This window comes from Macaca mulatta, chromosome 14, assembly GCF_049350105.2.
Source record: "Macaca mulatta isolate MMU2019108-1 chromosome 14, T2T-MMU8v2.0, whole genome shotgun sequence".
Taxonomy (NCBI): domain Eukaryota; kingdom Metazoa; phylum Chordata; class Mammalia; order Primates; family Cercopithecidae; genus Macaca; species Macaca mulatta.
The window spans coordinates 76,706,424-76,720,142 of NC_133419.1; positions in this window are offsets into that span (position 1 = coordinate 76,706,424).

The following is a 13,719-nucleotide window of genomic DNA, read 5'->3' on the forward strand; positions in this document are numbered from 1 at the left end:
TTTACAAAAATACAAAAATTAGCCAGGCATGATGGTGGGTGCCTGTAATCCCAGCTACTCGGGAGGCTGAGGCTGGAGAATTGCTTGAATCCAGGAGGCAGAGGTTGCAGTGAGCGAAGATCACACCACTGCACTCCAGCCTGGGCAACAGAATGAGGCTCTCTCTCTCAATAAAATAACATAAAATAATAAAATAAAATAAAAATAAAATAAAATAAAAATTTTTTTTAAAAAAAGGAACAATGATCGTTAGCTTGCAAGTCAGTGGTCAGTGAGATAATGGGCAAAGCCTCCAGGCAGGCCTGCCACACAGTAGGTGCTCAGGAAAGGGCTGGAAAATGAACTAAACTGGCTGTGAAGGGGAGGGGCCTCTGGGTGCAGAGCCTGTCCCAAGCTGAGACCTCCTCTCTCCCACAAGTTCCTCAACCCTGGGGCTCCAAGTCTAGTGGGGCAGAACCTTTAATTGGGCCAGGCCTGGAGGGTCGAGGGAAGCAATCAAGCCTGCCCTACCTTTGATAGGCAGCCTGGCCCCACTAAGCCTGCCCGTGCCAGCCACCAAGTCTCTAACAACAGAGTGTTCCAAGGCCTGTCTGCCTCCACCAGCCAGATGCTGGCCACACAGCTGCTTGGCTCCCCACCTGTGCAGGCTAAAGCAACTCCATCTCAGATGCTGATACACCATGTTGACTTTTGATTAACCCCTGTTCTGGGAAGGCCTCTAAGATTTCCAGTTTCTCCATTGTTCCTCATGTAAGAGTGCACACTTACTGTAAATCCTGCCCTTAGGCCAAAACAACCTTGATGTTATGGTACTTCGATTGTCCTACACATCCCTTCTGAATCACAGATGCCCTTTCCCTATGGTATATAAGCCTGGGTCTTTGGGGGATAACGGTGCAGGGATCCACCATCTTGTCTCACTGCCACCCGAGACACCACAATGGCTTCCGTTTGTCAGACCCTATTACATTTTTCTAAGAAACTGAATTTGCCAGCTTTAGCCTCTCGGTTTCCTCGGACACTGGGGACAGGTTTGCATATGCCTACCCACTGTGGAACACCATCCTACGGAGTCCTTGAAGCCTGTTGTGCATGGTTAGGAGCCTGGTGGAAAGGCTGGGCACACAGGTGAGTTGAATACAATTGCAATCTGTGGGCATACTCCCATAGAACGCACAGATACCTCTGTAAGATGGAGAACCCCCTGGCCTTATATGGGCAAAATGAAATAACACAATAGCTGCTTACTGAGCATCTACAATACATGAAACATATTTATATAATGTAACCACCAACAGGACTCGGTGGCTTACACTTGTAATCCCAGCACTTTGGGAGGCTCAATTGGGAGAATTGCTTGAGGTCAAGAGTTTGAGACTAGCTTGGGCAATACAGCAAGATCCTGTCTCCACAAAAAATCAAAAAATTAACTAGGCATGGTGGCTTATGCCTGTAGTCCCAGCTACTCAGGAGGCTGAGATGAAAGGATCAGCTTGAGCCCAGGAGTTGGAGGCTGCAGTGAGCTACAAACGTGCCATTGCACTCCAGGCTGGGTCACAGAGTGAGACCCTGTCTCAAAAATAAAGAAAGAAAATATAATTTAATTTCCTCTGGAGTGTTATCCCCATTTTATAGGTGAGGAAACTGAGGCCCAGGGAAGTTAAAAACTTGCTCAAGGTCACAGAGATCATAAGCTGTGGTTGGAGTTTAAGCCCCACCACCCACCCTGGAAGTGGGTGTTCTTGTTCTGCCTGTTGCCACCCACCTCTCGGTTCAGGCCCATGTTACCCAAACCTTCCTCTGTGCCCAGCCCAGTGTTGGGGCTGGGGTACATGATAAATCTTCAGGGATCTGCCAGGGCAGGTTTGCCTCCTACACAGTCAATGCCAAGATGAGGTAGCCGTTCTCAGAGCAGAGACTGGAAGAATCTGAGCTGGGGTCAGAGGGCCAGAGGTGGCCTTTGCACAGAGCCTTAAGGGGTAAAGAGCGATGAGCCTCAAGACCATCTGCTTTGAATTCTCATTTTACAGACAAGACCACAGAGGGGTGCAGAAAGCAGAGGCAGAGCTGGGCCTACAACCCAGGCCCTCACACCCAGCTGGGGGCTCTGGCCCTGCTCTCTGACCACGGCCTCCTACAGGTCTTGCTGACTGTTCAGACGGCAGCCAGGTTGTAGGAAGGTGGGAGCAGAGAAAGAACGGACCAAGAGTGGAGGTAGCCTCCAGAGGACACAGAGCACTCCTGTCACAGAGGGGCTGCCTGGGCAGAGGGAGTGGCAGACACAGGCTCCACCCACACTGGACTCAGTATTTGCTGAAGGAAAACATGAACAAATGAATGAGTGGGGTCCCAGAGGGCAAAGTGAGGATCAACAGAAAGGAGGCACAGGAAGTCAGACGTTTGAACCAGTGTCTGGAAGCATCTTCTCCCAGGCAGATGGGCCCCACATGAGGTTACCCTGGGAGGAGGGAGCATGTGCCCCATCAAGGCAGGGGTGGAAAAATCACTTCCTGGAGGGCTATTGGTCAGGACTGCTGCAGCCAGGATTCCCTCCTGAGGAGCTGGTATCTCTGGTCTGAGCTTCTTCCCACAAAGCCGCCTGGCCCAGAAATGACTTGCATTAGGAGAAGCGATGTGCTTGCAGGCCGGCGATCTAGCCAGCTGACAAGTACCCCTCTGCTGGGCCGGGGGGCCAGCCTCTGACCTCCACACCAGACACCAGCTCCCACTCCCTGCTGGCCCCATGGGCCCAGGCCAGCCTGCCACCAGCTCATGGCGTGGCTGCATGAAGGGTGGATCCCCTTGGTGCCCTCCCCTGACCTGTCTGCAGTCAAGGGTGTTTTGATGCAAAATTCCACCACGTTGCAGCCTAAAAACATGTTTACTTTATTTCTTTCATATAAAGGCTGGAGGTGGGGGACCTCAGTGATGGATACAATTTCTTAGGTACAAGAGCCTCCCCCTGTAGCTGGGATGGGGGTGGTCCCCAGAACAGCCCGGCCTGGGTCATTTCTTTCTCCTCCTCTTTCTTGTCTCCAGGGCCACCTTGTTCTTCAAGTCACTTCACCTCTCTGAGTCTCAGTTTCATGTTCTGTAGAATAAGAATATAGCATGATTTTACAAACTCAAAACAAACCAAAAAATGTTATTTAGAAAGGAATGATCCTCCGCACCTGATTCACGGGCTGTGAGGACTGGCAGGACGCCTGGCAGGTGCCTGTTTCCTGGCTGGCTCTCAGGTTCCCCAGTCTCAACCCCCAACCCACAGCAGGCCTGAGCGTGGGAGCTGCCCCACAAAACCCTGTGCCCAGCTCCTGCTCCGCTCATTTTGTGCCTGGGAGACATGGAAACTGAGGGCTTCAAACTCAATGTGTTTTATGGGCCCTGCGAACCCAGCAGCACCATAAAGTTGCTCTAGATGGTTTCCAGGTCCTGAGACCTCTGGGGATCCCCTGACCCAGGGAACCCTGAGCTCGCTGGAGAGCACTGGGCCTCAAAACCAAAGGACAAGCTGCCAGGCCCATGGGACTGGGCCGCCGAGATAACGCCCTCTGCCTACCCTGCTGCCCCTGCAGCCTGAGAGAGGCAGGGAATGGCTGTCACCACGGATGGGGCCATCAGAGGACCCAGAGAGGGATTCTACCTGCAGTGATTCTTAGCAGCTTCCGGCTTTCCAAGGAAATAATGTATCAACCCAGCCAGGGCCCAGGTGCTGGATGGGCTGAAGGAGTGGCAGCGCCGCCCACCCGTATGGCTCTCACAGAGGTGTGGCGGGGGCCGCTGGAGAACTGCAGCCTCCCTCTGCTTCCCTTCCCAGGAGGGCCATGGTTATAGGCACAGGTTTAGAGTCATCCCCAGCTTGAATCCTGCTTCTGCCACCCGCCCTGTGACCTGAAGCAAGTGAGTCCCAATCACCTCATCTGTGCACTGAGATGCAGAGCAGCTATTTCTACTGCATGCGGCTCCTGTGAGGACTGGGCGAGAGAGGTCCCCAACGGGTGCTATGATTTTCTCCCTGCTTTGCCCCTCAGGTATGATGGCACCAACCATGGACCCAACAGATGGGCACATCCTATTGTCGCCATGTCCCAGTTCTCCCTGGGGCCTTTCCCAACCCAGCTACATTCTTTCCTTTTTTTTTTTTTTTTGAGACGGAGTTTCGCTCTTGTTGCCTAGACTGGAGTGCAGTGGCCCAATCTTGGCTCACCATAACCTCCGTCTCCTGGGTTCAAGCAATTCTCCTGCCTCAGCCTCCCGAGTAGCTGGGATTACAGGCATGTGCTACCACACCCAGCTAATTTTGTATTTTTAGTAGAGACTGTGTTTCTCCATGTTGGTCAGGCTGGTCTCGAACTCCTAACCTCAGGTGATCCGCCCGCCTCAGCTTCCCAAAGTGCTGGGATTACAGGCATGAGCCACCACTCCCGACCCTACATTCTTTCTTGTTCCTTGATTGTTAAGGAACTTCCAACGGAAACATCTGCTTTGTTGTCCTCTAGCCATACCTGGCAACCCCCGAGCTTTGATCTGGCCCCAGGTAGACCGATCATTTCCTCCAAGTCCCCCTTCCCTGAGGAGCTGGCATGCTTCAGTCTCACAAGTAACACTATTACTACTAATATCCATAATAGCGATAGGAATAGCTAGCATTTATGGAGGGCGAGCCTCCACATATTGCACGTTACACACAGTTGAGTTACAGAAACAAATCCAAGTCATCCTCACCACTATCTGTGACATAGGTGCCAACAATATCCCATGTTACAGATGAGGATGCTGAGGCACAGAGAGAAATAACTTGCCCCAAAGGTACACAATTAAGGAGTAGTTGAGCTGGAATTCAAACTTGCCAAGTCTGGTTCTAGAGCCCCCGCAATGATCATTCTTGGCACATGCTATGCATTCATTCACGAGACATGAATGGGGACTGGAAGGCACAGAAAACGTGGGATAAGAGGAGTGTCCTCCAGGCTGGACATCTACAAAGCCCAAGTGCAAATGTGCTCTGCAAACATTGCACACACACTATCTCTTTTTTTTTTTTTTTTTTGAGATGGAGTTTCATTCTTGTTTTCCAGGCTGGAGTGCAATGGCACGATCTCGGCTCACTGCAACCTCTGCTTCCCAGGTTCAAGCGATTCTCCTGTCTCAGCCTCCTGAGTAGCTGGGATTAAAGGTGCATGCTATCACACCTGGCTAATTTTTGTATTTTTAGTAGAGACTGGGTTTCATCATATTGGTCAGGCTGGTCTCGAACTCCTGACCTCAGATGATCTGCCCACCTCGGCCTCCCATAGTGCTGGGATTACAGGAGTGAGCCACCATGCCCAGCCTCCACACCCACTATCATTGCCATTTTCAGATGAGGTGGCTGAGCCTGGGAGGCGGAGGAGAAGTGAGCAGCCTAGGAGCTCACAGAACTGAAGGAAGGAACCCCAGGGCCCTGCCTGCTGAGGTGCACAGATTTCCCTGGTGGTACAGTGCCCTCATGCCTGGGCACTCTGGAGCCGACCCTGTCACCTACAATGTTATTCTCACCATAAAGGCATCAAGGTGAGGGTGGTGCTTCCTAGGACATGCTCCCTGGACCACCTACCTGTGCCAGAGTCTCCTAGACACTTGTGAAAATGCAGATTCCTTGGTTCCATTCCCGAGCTCCTGAATTAGAATCTCCACGGGTTGAGAAAAAGCATTAGGCTAGAAGGATTTCTGCTCAGACGTTGGAATCCATTCAGATGCTGAATCAAGGAACCCTGGGCAAGTCACTGAATTTTTCTCAACCTTCATTTTTTTCATCTGTAACTTGAAATGATAAAACCGGTGACTGTGAGATTCAATGAAATAGTGTGTGTGTAACTGGTATACGGAACAGGCCGAATCAGTGGCATGCAAGTGAAAAACTTTTTGTGGCATGCAAGTAAAAATATTTTTCACTACCGTCTTTCTTTTTTTTTGAGACAGAATCTCGCTTTGTTCCCCAGGTTGGAGTGCAATGGCACTATCTCAGCTCACTGCAGCCTCTGCCTCCAGGGTTCAAGTGATTCTCTTCCCTCAGTCTCCCGAATAGCTGGGACTATAGGTGTGCGCCACCACGCCCATCTAATTTTTGATTTTTAGTAGAGATGGGGTTTCACCATGTTGGCCAGGCTGGTCTCGAACTCCTGACCTCAGATGATCCACCCTCCTCGGCCTCCCAAAGTACTGGGATTACAGGTGTGAGCCACTGTGCTTGCTCACTACCATCTTTCAAACCTGCCCTATTGGATCTCCCTCCCCACCCCTGAAAAGGATCTAGGGCCAGGCGTGGTGGCTCACGCCTGTAATCCCAACACTTTGGGGGGCCGAGGCGGGCGGATCACGAGGTCAGGAGTTCGAGACCAGCCTGGCTAACATGGTGAAACCCCATCTCTACTAAAAGTACAAAAATTAGCTGGGCATGGTGACGCACACCTGTAATCCCAGCTACTCGGAAGGCTGAAGCAGAAGAATCGCTTGAACCCAGGAGGTGGAGGTTGCAGTGAGTTGAGATTGTGCCACTGCACTCCAGCCTGAGACAGTGAGACTACATCTCAAAAAAAAAAAGAAAAAAGAAAAAAGAAAGGACCTAGGGTGGACCCGCATCTCCCTGCTCTGTGTTCAGTATTAAGGAACAGGCTCATCTTCAGCTGGTCACAGGTGCACCTAGTCTGACTCCGGGAGCTTAATCTCATGCCCAATTCAAAGTTCCGCCTCCCCCAGCTCAGGCCCATTCCCTGCTTCCATTGCTGGGTGGGGAGGGGCTCAGTTTCTTCCTCTCTTCCCTCCTTCCACTCCTCTATGCTGCCCTCTGCCCACAGTCAGGCCTAGAATGAGGAGTGGAGGGCAGTGTGGAACACCAGTAGGGTCTTACCTGGAACTGCTGAATCCAGGATAGGGGAGTCCTCTCAGGGTGTCAGTGTCCAAATGCCAGCCTTCTGTCTCTGGGGTGTCCTGTGCCCTGTGGACTCTTCAGTGACCCCTTTTTGCTAAGAACCTCCAACCCACAATTCATCGGCCTGGGCACGCCTCCTCTTCCTGCTGCTGACTTCCCCAGCCCCGCCCTCAAGCCCACCTGAGGTCTTCAGTCTTCCCTTCAGCCCCACACAGATGCTTTCTGTTGGGATTCCCTGATCCTGGCAAGCAGCAGACTCCTCCGACTGGTCCTTGCTGCATGGTTTGAGCCCCACTCCATTCCAGAGTGTCTACTTTGACTCACAGGAAACTTGGCTTTTGCCTGCCAAACTCTGGCAGAAAGGGTTTGCCCCTGCAGCCCCCTCTTCTCTCCCTCCAGCTTCCAGCCTCCAGATGGTGTTTCAAGTGCAAATCAGATACCTGTCCCTCTGCCTCCAAATCCAGGACTTGCCAGGAAGGGAACAGTCCTTGCACACCAGACCTCTCCTTCCAGTCCCTGCCTCCTTTCATGCTTGGGCTAGAGGTGGGTGCCAGTAATAGAACTGGTTTGGGGCCATCCCTTTCTTCTATCCTACACAGAGACCTTAACATTTGTGGTGCTGAGCATCCGTGGTGTGCACTTTGGGGCCTCAGCACCTAACACAAAGAAGGAGTCCATAAAGAATCCCAGACCCTTCTCTTCCTAAAACAAGGGGAGTTGGGGACTCAAGGGAGGAAACAGAAGAGCAGAAACCAGGGATACGCAAAGCATCAGGCGGAGCAGGGCACCTCCACAGGCTCCCGGAGACGGACATAAAACCAGGGATTGGGAGGGATTCGTTTTTAATTAAAAAGCCATCAAGGCCCAGGTATAAAGTATCATGACACTAATGGCTCAGGAAATCTGGAACCTTAAATCACAGCAATTTCTCCCTGGAGGGCAGGCCTGGGACCCCAGGATTAGATAGGGGGCTTGGCGTGTGCCAAGGCAGGAAATGCTGAAGGCGAGTGCAGACTCCTCCCTGCTAAGACATTCAGATACACAGCAGCATGAGAGATCAGCGGCTTCAGAATCTAGCTGGGTGCCATCATTTCACAAATGGGGAAACTGAGGCCCAGAGTCACACAGAGAGCAGGCGCAAAGCCAGAAGAGGAGCCTGAGCTGGAGGCCCCTCCCTGTGCCAGCCTTGAAATCGCACCCCAGGATGGAGGGCTTTCCCACACTCCCTTGCCAGGGTTCTCCAGCGGGCCCTGGGGGAGGAGAACTCTGCCAGGGTCACTGAGCCCAGAGTGTTGCGTTTCTGCAGGGCTGTTGGGTGGTGGTGCTGGATGGGGCTAACCTAGAGATCTTGTAAACAGGGTGAGCCAGCTGTCCCCACAAGTAGAGGCTGCCGGCACTCACACCATCCAATGTGGTCCTCCCCATCTGCCTGCACCGCCTTCCAACAGGGACTCCCTGGGTGACTCTAGGAAACTTGCCAGCCTCCTTCTACTCCAGCCTCACTTTCACCATCTCTGTGCAGAGGAGGTTGAACTGGACTCTCTGTAGAGGCCTTCCCAGTACTGATTACCTGAGATTCCATGAGTCTATCAGCCTGCTGTTCCATCCCCCAAAGAGTGGTATTGTGAAGGCAGAAGGCAACCACCAGGCTGGGGAGAATGATGAATGGAAAGACAGGAAGTATTTTGAGCTCCCAAGGAAAAACTGTAACACCACCCCCAGGCTTGAAGATTCCTCTGTGCCCCCTAACTCTCCAGATTCCCTCCTCGGGGCCGGCATGAGCCAAAAATCAGACACTTCATTCATTCATCCCACAAGGATTTATTGTTTCCCTGGAATGTTCTGTGCTTCTTCTACAAATCTTAAAATGTCTGAGAGCACAGCCAAAGTGGATGGGTCTCCCTGCTGCAGCCGAGTGAGACAGGCTGCCAAATAACTACTGATCTCTTTGGCCACCTCAATAGAGATATTGTACCCAAATCCAGGGAGGTGATTTTCTCAATCTACTCCACACTGACTAGATTCCTAGAGAGGGGTGGTGACCAGTGTGGAAGCATAACTTTAAAGTGGAGCCAGAGAAGGTGACCAGGCTCCACTCAAAGTTATGCTACACACACATACACGCACGCACCACCTGTGCCTATTATGTTTTCTGACATATAGCAGGCACTCTGTCTAATCAATACATTAATGCATCAAAAATTCAACTCAACTCTCACCCACTTGGGGAAGTCTTCACTGCCTCCTGCCTACAGGGGCTGCTGCAGGCCCCCTCCCTGCTCCCACCATAGTCTCCACTACCACCCACATCCCTAGCCCCCACACACCCCCCAGATGACCGCTGGCGTCTCTCTCCTGATGTGGCCTTGGCACAGAGGAGGGACCCAGAAAGGAACGTGGAGTTCGCTGTAATGTTAGACCCCTAATAAAACTGAAAGATGACTACATCGAATCCTCTATTGTTACAAAAGAGGAAACTGAGGCATGGAGAAGGCCGAGCTGGGAGGACAGGCATCCAAGCTGTAAATCCCCATCCATTTAGATGTCCTTACTAAAGAAAAAGGCCAATCAGATGAGGAGGAGGCCTGTGGGGACTTAAGAGCCTGAGCTGGCACTAAGTTCCCCCTCGGGTCAGGCATCCCCATAGTGGAGCTTGCAAGACCTGCCTCTGGGGCCCTGGAGGGGTGAGCTGAGGGTCAGCGAGAGTTACTCAGGCTCCTGCCTCCCCACAGAGACCTTTTATTTTCCAGGCCAAGGGCCTCCTCCTTGCGCTGGCTGGAGGAAAGGCCTCGGTGGGTGCTGAGTGGAAGGCTAAGGTTCAAAAGCTGCCTGCAGCAGGCACCGGCCCTCAGCTTCCACCATAAATTTACAACCCCCAAACGGCCCTGTATCCTTCAGGGAGTGGGAAAGGTGGCGAAGGCGGGCTTTTCCACGGCTGGCCCCCTGCTCTAGAGAGTCAATGACTTGCTGGAAAGTCTGAATGAGACAAAGTGGTCCATCCATGCTGAGGGCAGCGGTAGGCCTGACCTGGGTGTAAAGGGTCTGCCCGAGGGGCCTCACCTGGGGGCATCTCCAGACAGGATTATAGCCTGCCCCCATCTGATCAGGCCATTTCCTGCTTAGCACAAGCTCCTACACCCCATAGGATGAAGTTCAAGCCCTGGATCAAGAGTCAAAAAAACAGGGGTGGGTGGGGTGAAGGAGAGAGGTTAACTCCTTACCTCCAACCCCTGGGGGGCCTCTCTGGGCCCAGAGCCATGTGAGCCTGGCAGAAGCTGCCAGTCCTACAGATGGCAGCCTGGATCCCAAAGTGAAGTGTCCGAGCAGCAGCAGAAGTGGGCAGCACAGTGAGACTGATGGATGGTTGCGGGATGGGGCCCAGCCCCGCTGCCGTGCTCAGCCTGGGACCTCCCCTGATGCCCTCCTCTGTCTTCCTCACCTTCATGGCTCTCAGAAGCCAGTATCCACACTGGCCTCTGCTTGGTAGGGCAAGACTTCCACACCAGAAACTGCAGAATCACTAAGCATCAGATGCAGGAGGGCCCCGGGGTCCCTGACACCATGTCTTGCCTTTTGCAGAATGGACAACTGAGGTTGAGAGAAAGGAAATAAGTTGTCCCAGGCCAGCAGCTGAGTCACGAGCAAGGCACCTGGTTCTTCATCTAGTGCGGCCTGTGCAGGTGAGTGATGACCCAGCCCAGGCTAGGGACTGGGGCAGAGTCACAGCAGGAGAGCTGCCCGCAACACTCAAATTATCTCACCTCCGCTGATGCCGCCTCCATGCCAAGTCTGGCCTGGCCCTGGGGCCTGGTGCTGATGGTATCTGCCTCTGCCCTCCTAGTCATTTCCTGGCAAGACAGACCACACATTCCAAGTGCTAAGTGCAGGGGTGGGGAGAGGATCGAGTGCTGTCTAGGGAAAGTGAGGAAGAGGAGGTCCTGGGCAGGGGAATAGCATGGGCAAAGGCCCTGCCCAGCCGGGGAGCTGCAGGTGGATTCAGTCTCTCTAGAATGTAGGGTGGGAGTCAGGTGGAAGGAAGATAACCAGGAGATGAAGCAGGAAAGCCAGGTGAGTGGGGGCTTTGCGAGCCACATTAAGCAGGTGGGCTTTATCCTGAGCCTGGGAAGGGTTCGAGGATGTCCTCACAACCAGCTGCAGCAGAGCTACCTGTGGCCCAGGTGCCCAGCTCTCCCCTGCACCTGCCCACTCAGCAGAAAGAGCCATGGGTCCCCTCGCCGGGGAGAGTGAGGCACTGAGGTCTGGCCACAAGCCAAGGCCACCCCAAATCATCTTGTCAAGGTTCCTCCCTGGAACCTTGGGAAGCTTGTCCTTAGCCAGACCTGCCAGACCTCACCTCGAACCAGGAATCAGCTTCTTCAAGTCTTTATTTAATTAAGGTAATTTTCTCCCAACCTGCACATCAGACTGAAAACAAAACAGCCTTGGCCTTTCCCTCCGATGCTGGGGACTGGCTTTCCCACTGCGAGGGCGCAGCCTCCACATTAACCTCCCTGGGGGCTGAGCCTGGGCCTGGGGGCCAAGGTGGGTGGGTTAGGCCTGCCCCCCCCCATGGCTGAGGGAGGGGCTGGAGCATAGAGTCCATATAAATTAATTTAATTGGGTCCTATTATCACTTTGCTCCAAGCCTGCAAGCCTAATCTAGCGTTGAAGTAATTCATTGGGTGTAAAGTGTCCTGGAGCCAAGACTTCCCTCTGCTCATGGAACAAACCTCTCCACGCTTGGCCCAGGCCCTGGGCCACTGCAGCCTGGCTCAGCAGAGGGGCTGTGTGGGGAACAGGGCGGGCAGGGGAGGCCTTAAAATAGCTCTTTGCCTTGGCTACATCCCCTGACTTTCCCAGAAGGAGGCCCTAGCCCACCCCCCACCCCCCAGCACACACACAGCCACATATCAGGGTGACGGTCCGCCCCTCACGGACCTAGAAGATGGCTGAAGAGGTCCAAGGACACCTGGGTGAACCCCCAAATACTCTAAAATTTTTGACAAGTCTTTTTTCACCTTTCTGTGCCTCAATTTCCCTTCTTGCAAAATTTTCTGACTTCTCCCTTTAGTAGCTACGTGACTTTAGGCAAGTTATAAGACTCAGTTTCCTCATCTATGAAACACAGAATCCAATAATGACCACCTTATAATGCTACTGGAAGGGCTGAATACATTAATATGCATAAGGTGATCTGAACTGTGCCTGGCATACAGTAAGCACTCCATAAACGTTTGCTCATTCCTATTGTGAGACGCAGGTGGCACGGGAGCAGAGAGCCCTCTGTGCAACTGTGATTACTGAGGCCAAGGTACACGTTGTCGTTATAATTTCAGAAAAGTAGCAGGGTGTGGGATGGTGTGGTTCCCACGGAAGTTTTGTCCCAGGATTAAGGCCCCTGAGAGCTGAGAGAATGCAAGTTGCCCAGCACAATGTTGTTATGATTAGATTTGCATAACTTGTGGTGCAATTATTTGTACCCTGATGCCAAGCTCATTAAGCAATCAGGCACCATGAATCCACTGGTTGAGGCCCAGTCTGAAGGGGATACATGGCTTGGGGGCTCTAGGGGGCCCTGCTCTGGAGGCAGAAGCAGGACACTCATGCATGAATGCAAGTGTGCATACCACATACCCACAGGGGGCCCAGGCACTGCCACAGTCTCATCAGGAACAGGTAAGGCCCATAGGCCCTAAAGCGGTTAGGGAGGCTGAGGATTTCCCGGTCTGCCTGCCCATTCCTTTACCCCTCCTGAAAGAGCAGCCGACCTTTGCAGGGCTTTTGTGCTCCAGAGCCTGGGCCTGTGCTAACCCCTGCCATCTGGACCATGCAGCATCCTGAAAGACAGCATTGATTAGCACTGCTCCTGGTATTAACACCCATTTAATGGCTTTAGTGCTCAGGCCAGCCTTCGGAGAGGTTAATGGGCAACACAGTGAGACCCCCATCTCTACAAAAACTTTTTAAAAAATTAGGCACTAGGCTGGGCGCAGTGGCTCATGCTTGTAATCCCAGCACTTTGGGAGGCCGAGGCGGGCAGATCACGAGGTCAGGGGATCGAGACCATCCTGGCTAACATGGTGAAATTCCGTCTCTACTAAAACTACAAAAAATTAGCCGGGCGTGGTGGCACGTGCCTATAGTCCCAGCTAGTTGGGAAGCTGAGGCAGGAGAATCGCTTGAACCCAGGAGGCGGAGGTTGCAGTGAGCCAAGATTGCGCCACTGCACTCCAGCCTGGGCGAGACTCCGTCTAAAAAAAAAGCTAGGCACAATGCTGCATGCCTGTAGTCCCAGCTACTCAGGAGGCTGAGGCAAGAGGATCACTTGAGCCCCAGGAGTTTGAGGCGCAGTGAGCCATGATCATGTCACTACACTCCAACCTGGGCGACAGAGCAAGAATTCTCTACCTCCTGAGTTGCTCCCGTCACAATTTATCAGCCGGACATCACCATGCAAGTCACTAGAGCTTTTCAAGTCTCTATGTTAAAATGGGCTAAGAAATTGTCCCTCCTGCCAGCCTGGTCAACATGTCAAAGCCCCATCTCTATTAAAAATACAAAAATTAGCCAGGTGTAGTGGCAGGTGCCTGTGATCCCAGCTACTCAGGAGGCTGAGGCACAAGAATCGCTTGAACCTGGGAGGCGGAGGTTGCAGTGAGCCAGGATCATGCCACTGCACACTCTAGCCTGGGCAATAGAGCGAGACTTCATCTCAAAAAAAAAAAAAATTGTCCCTCCTTACAGTGTTGTGAGAATGACCTGCAGTGTAAGTAAAGCACCTGGGGAAGTGCTTGGCAAACAGTAACAGA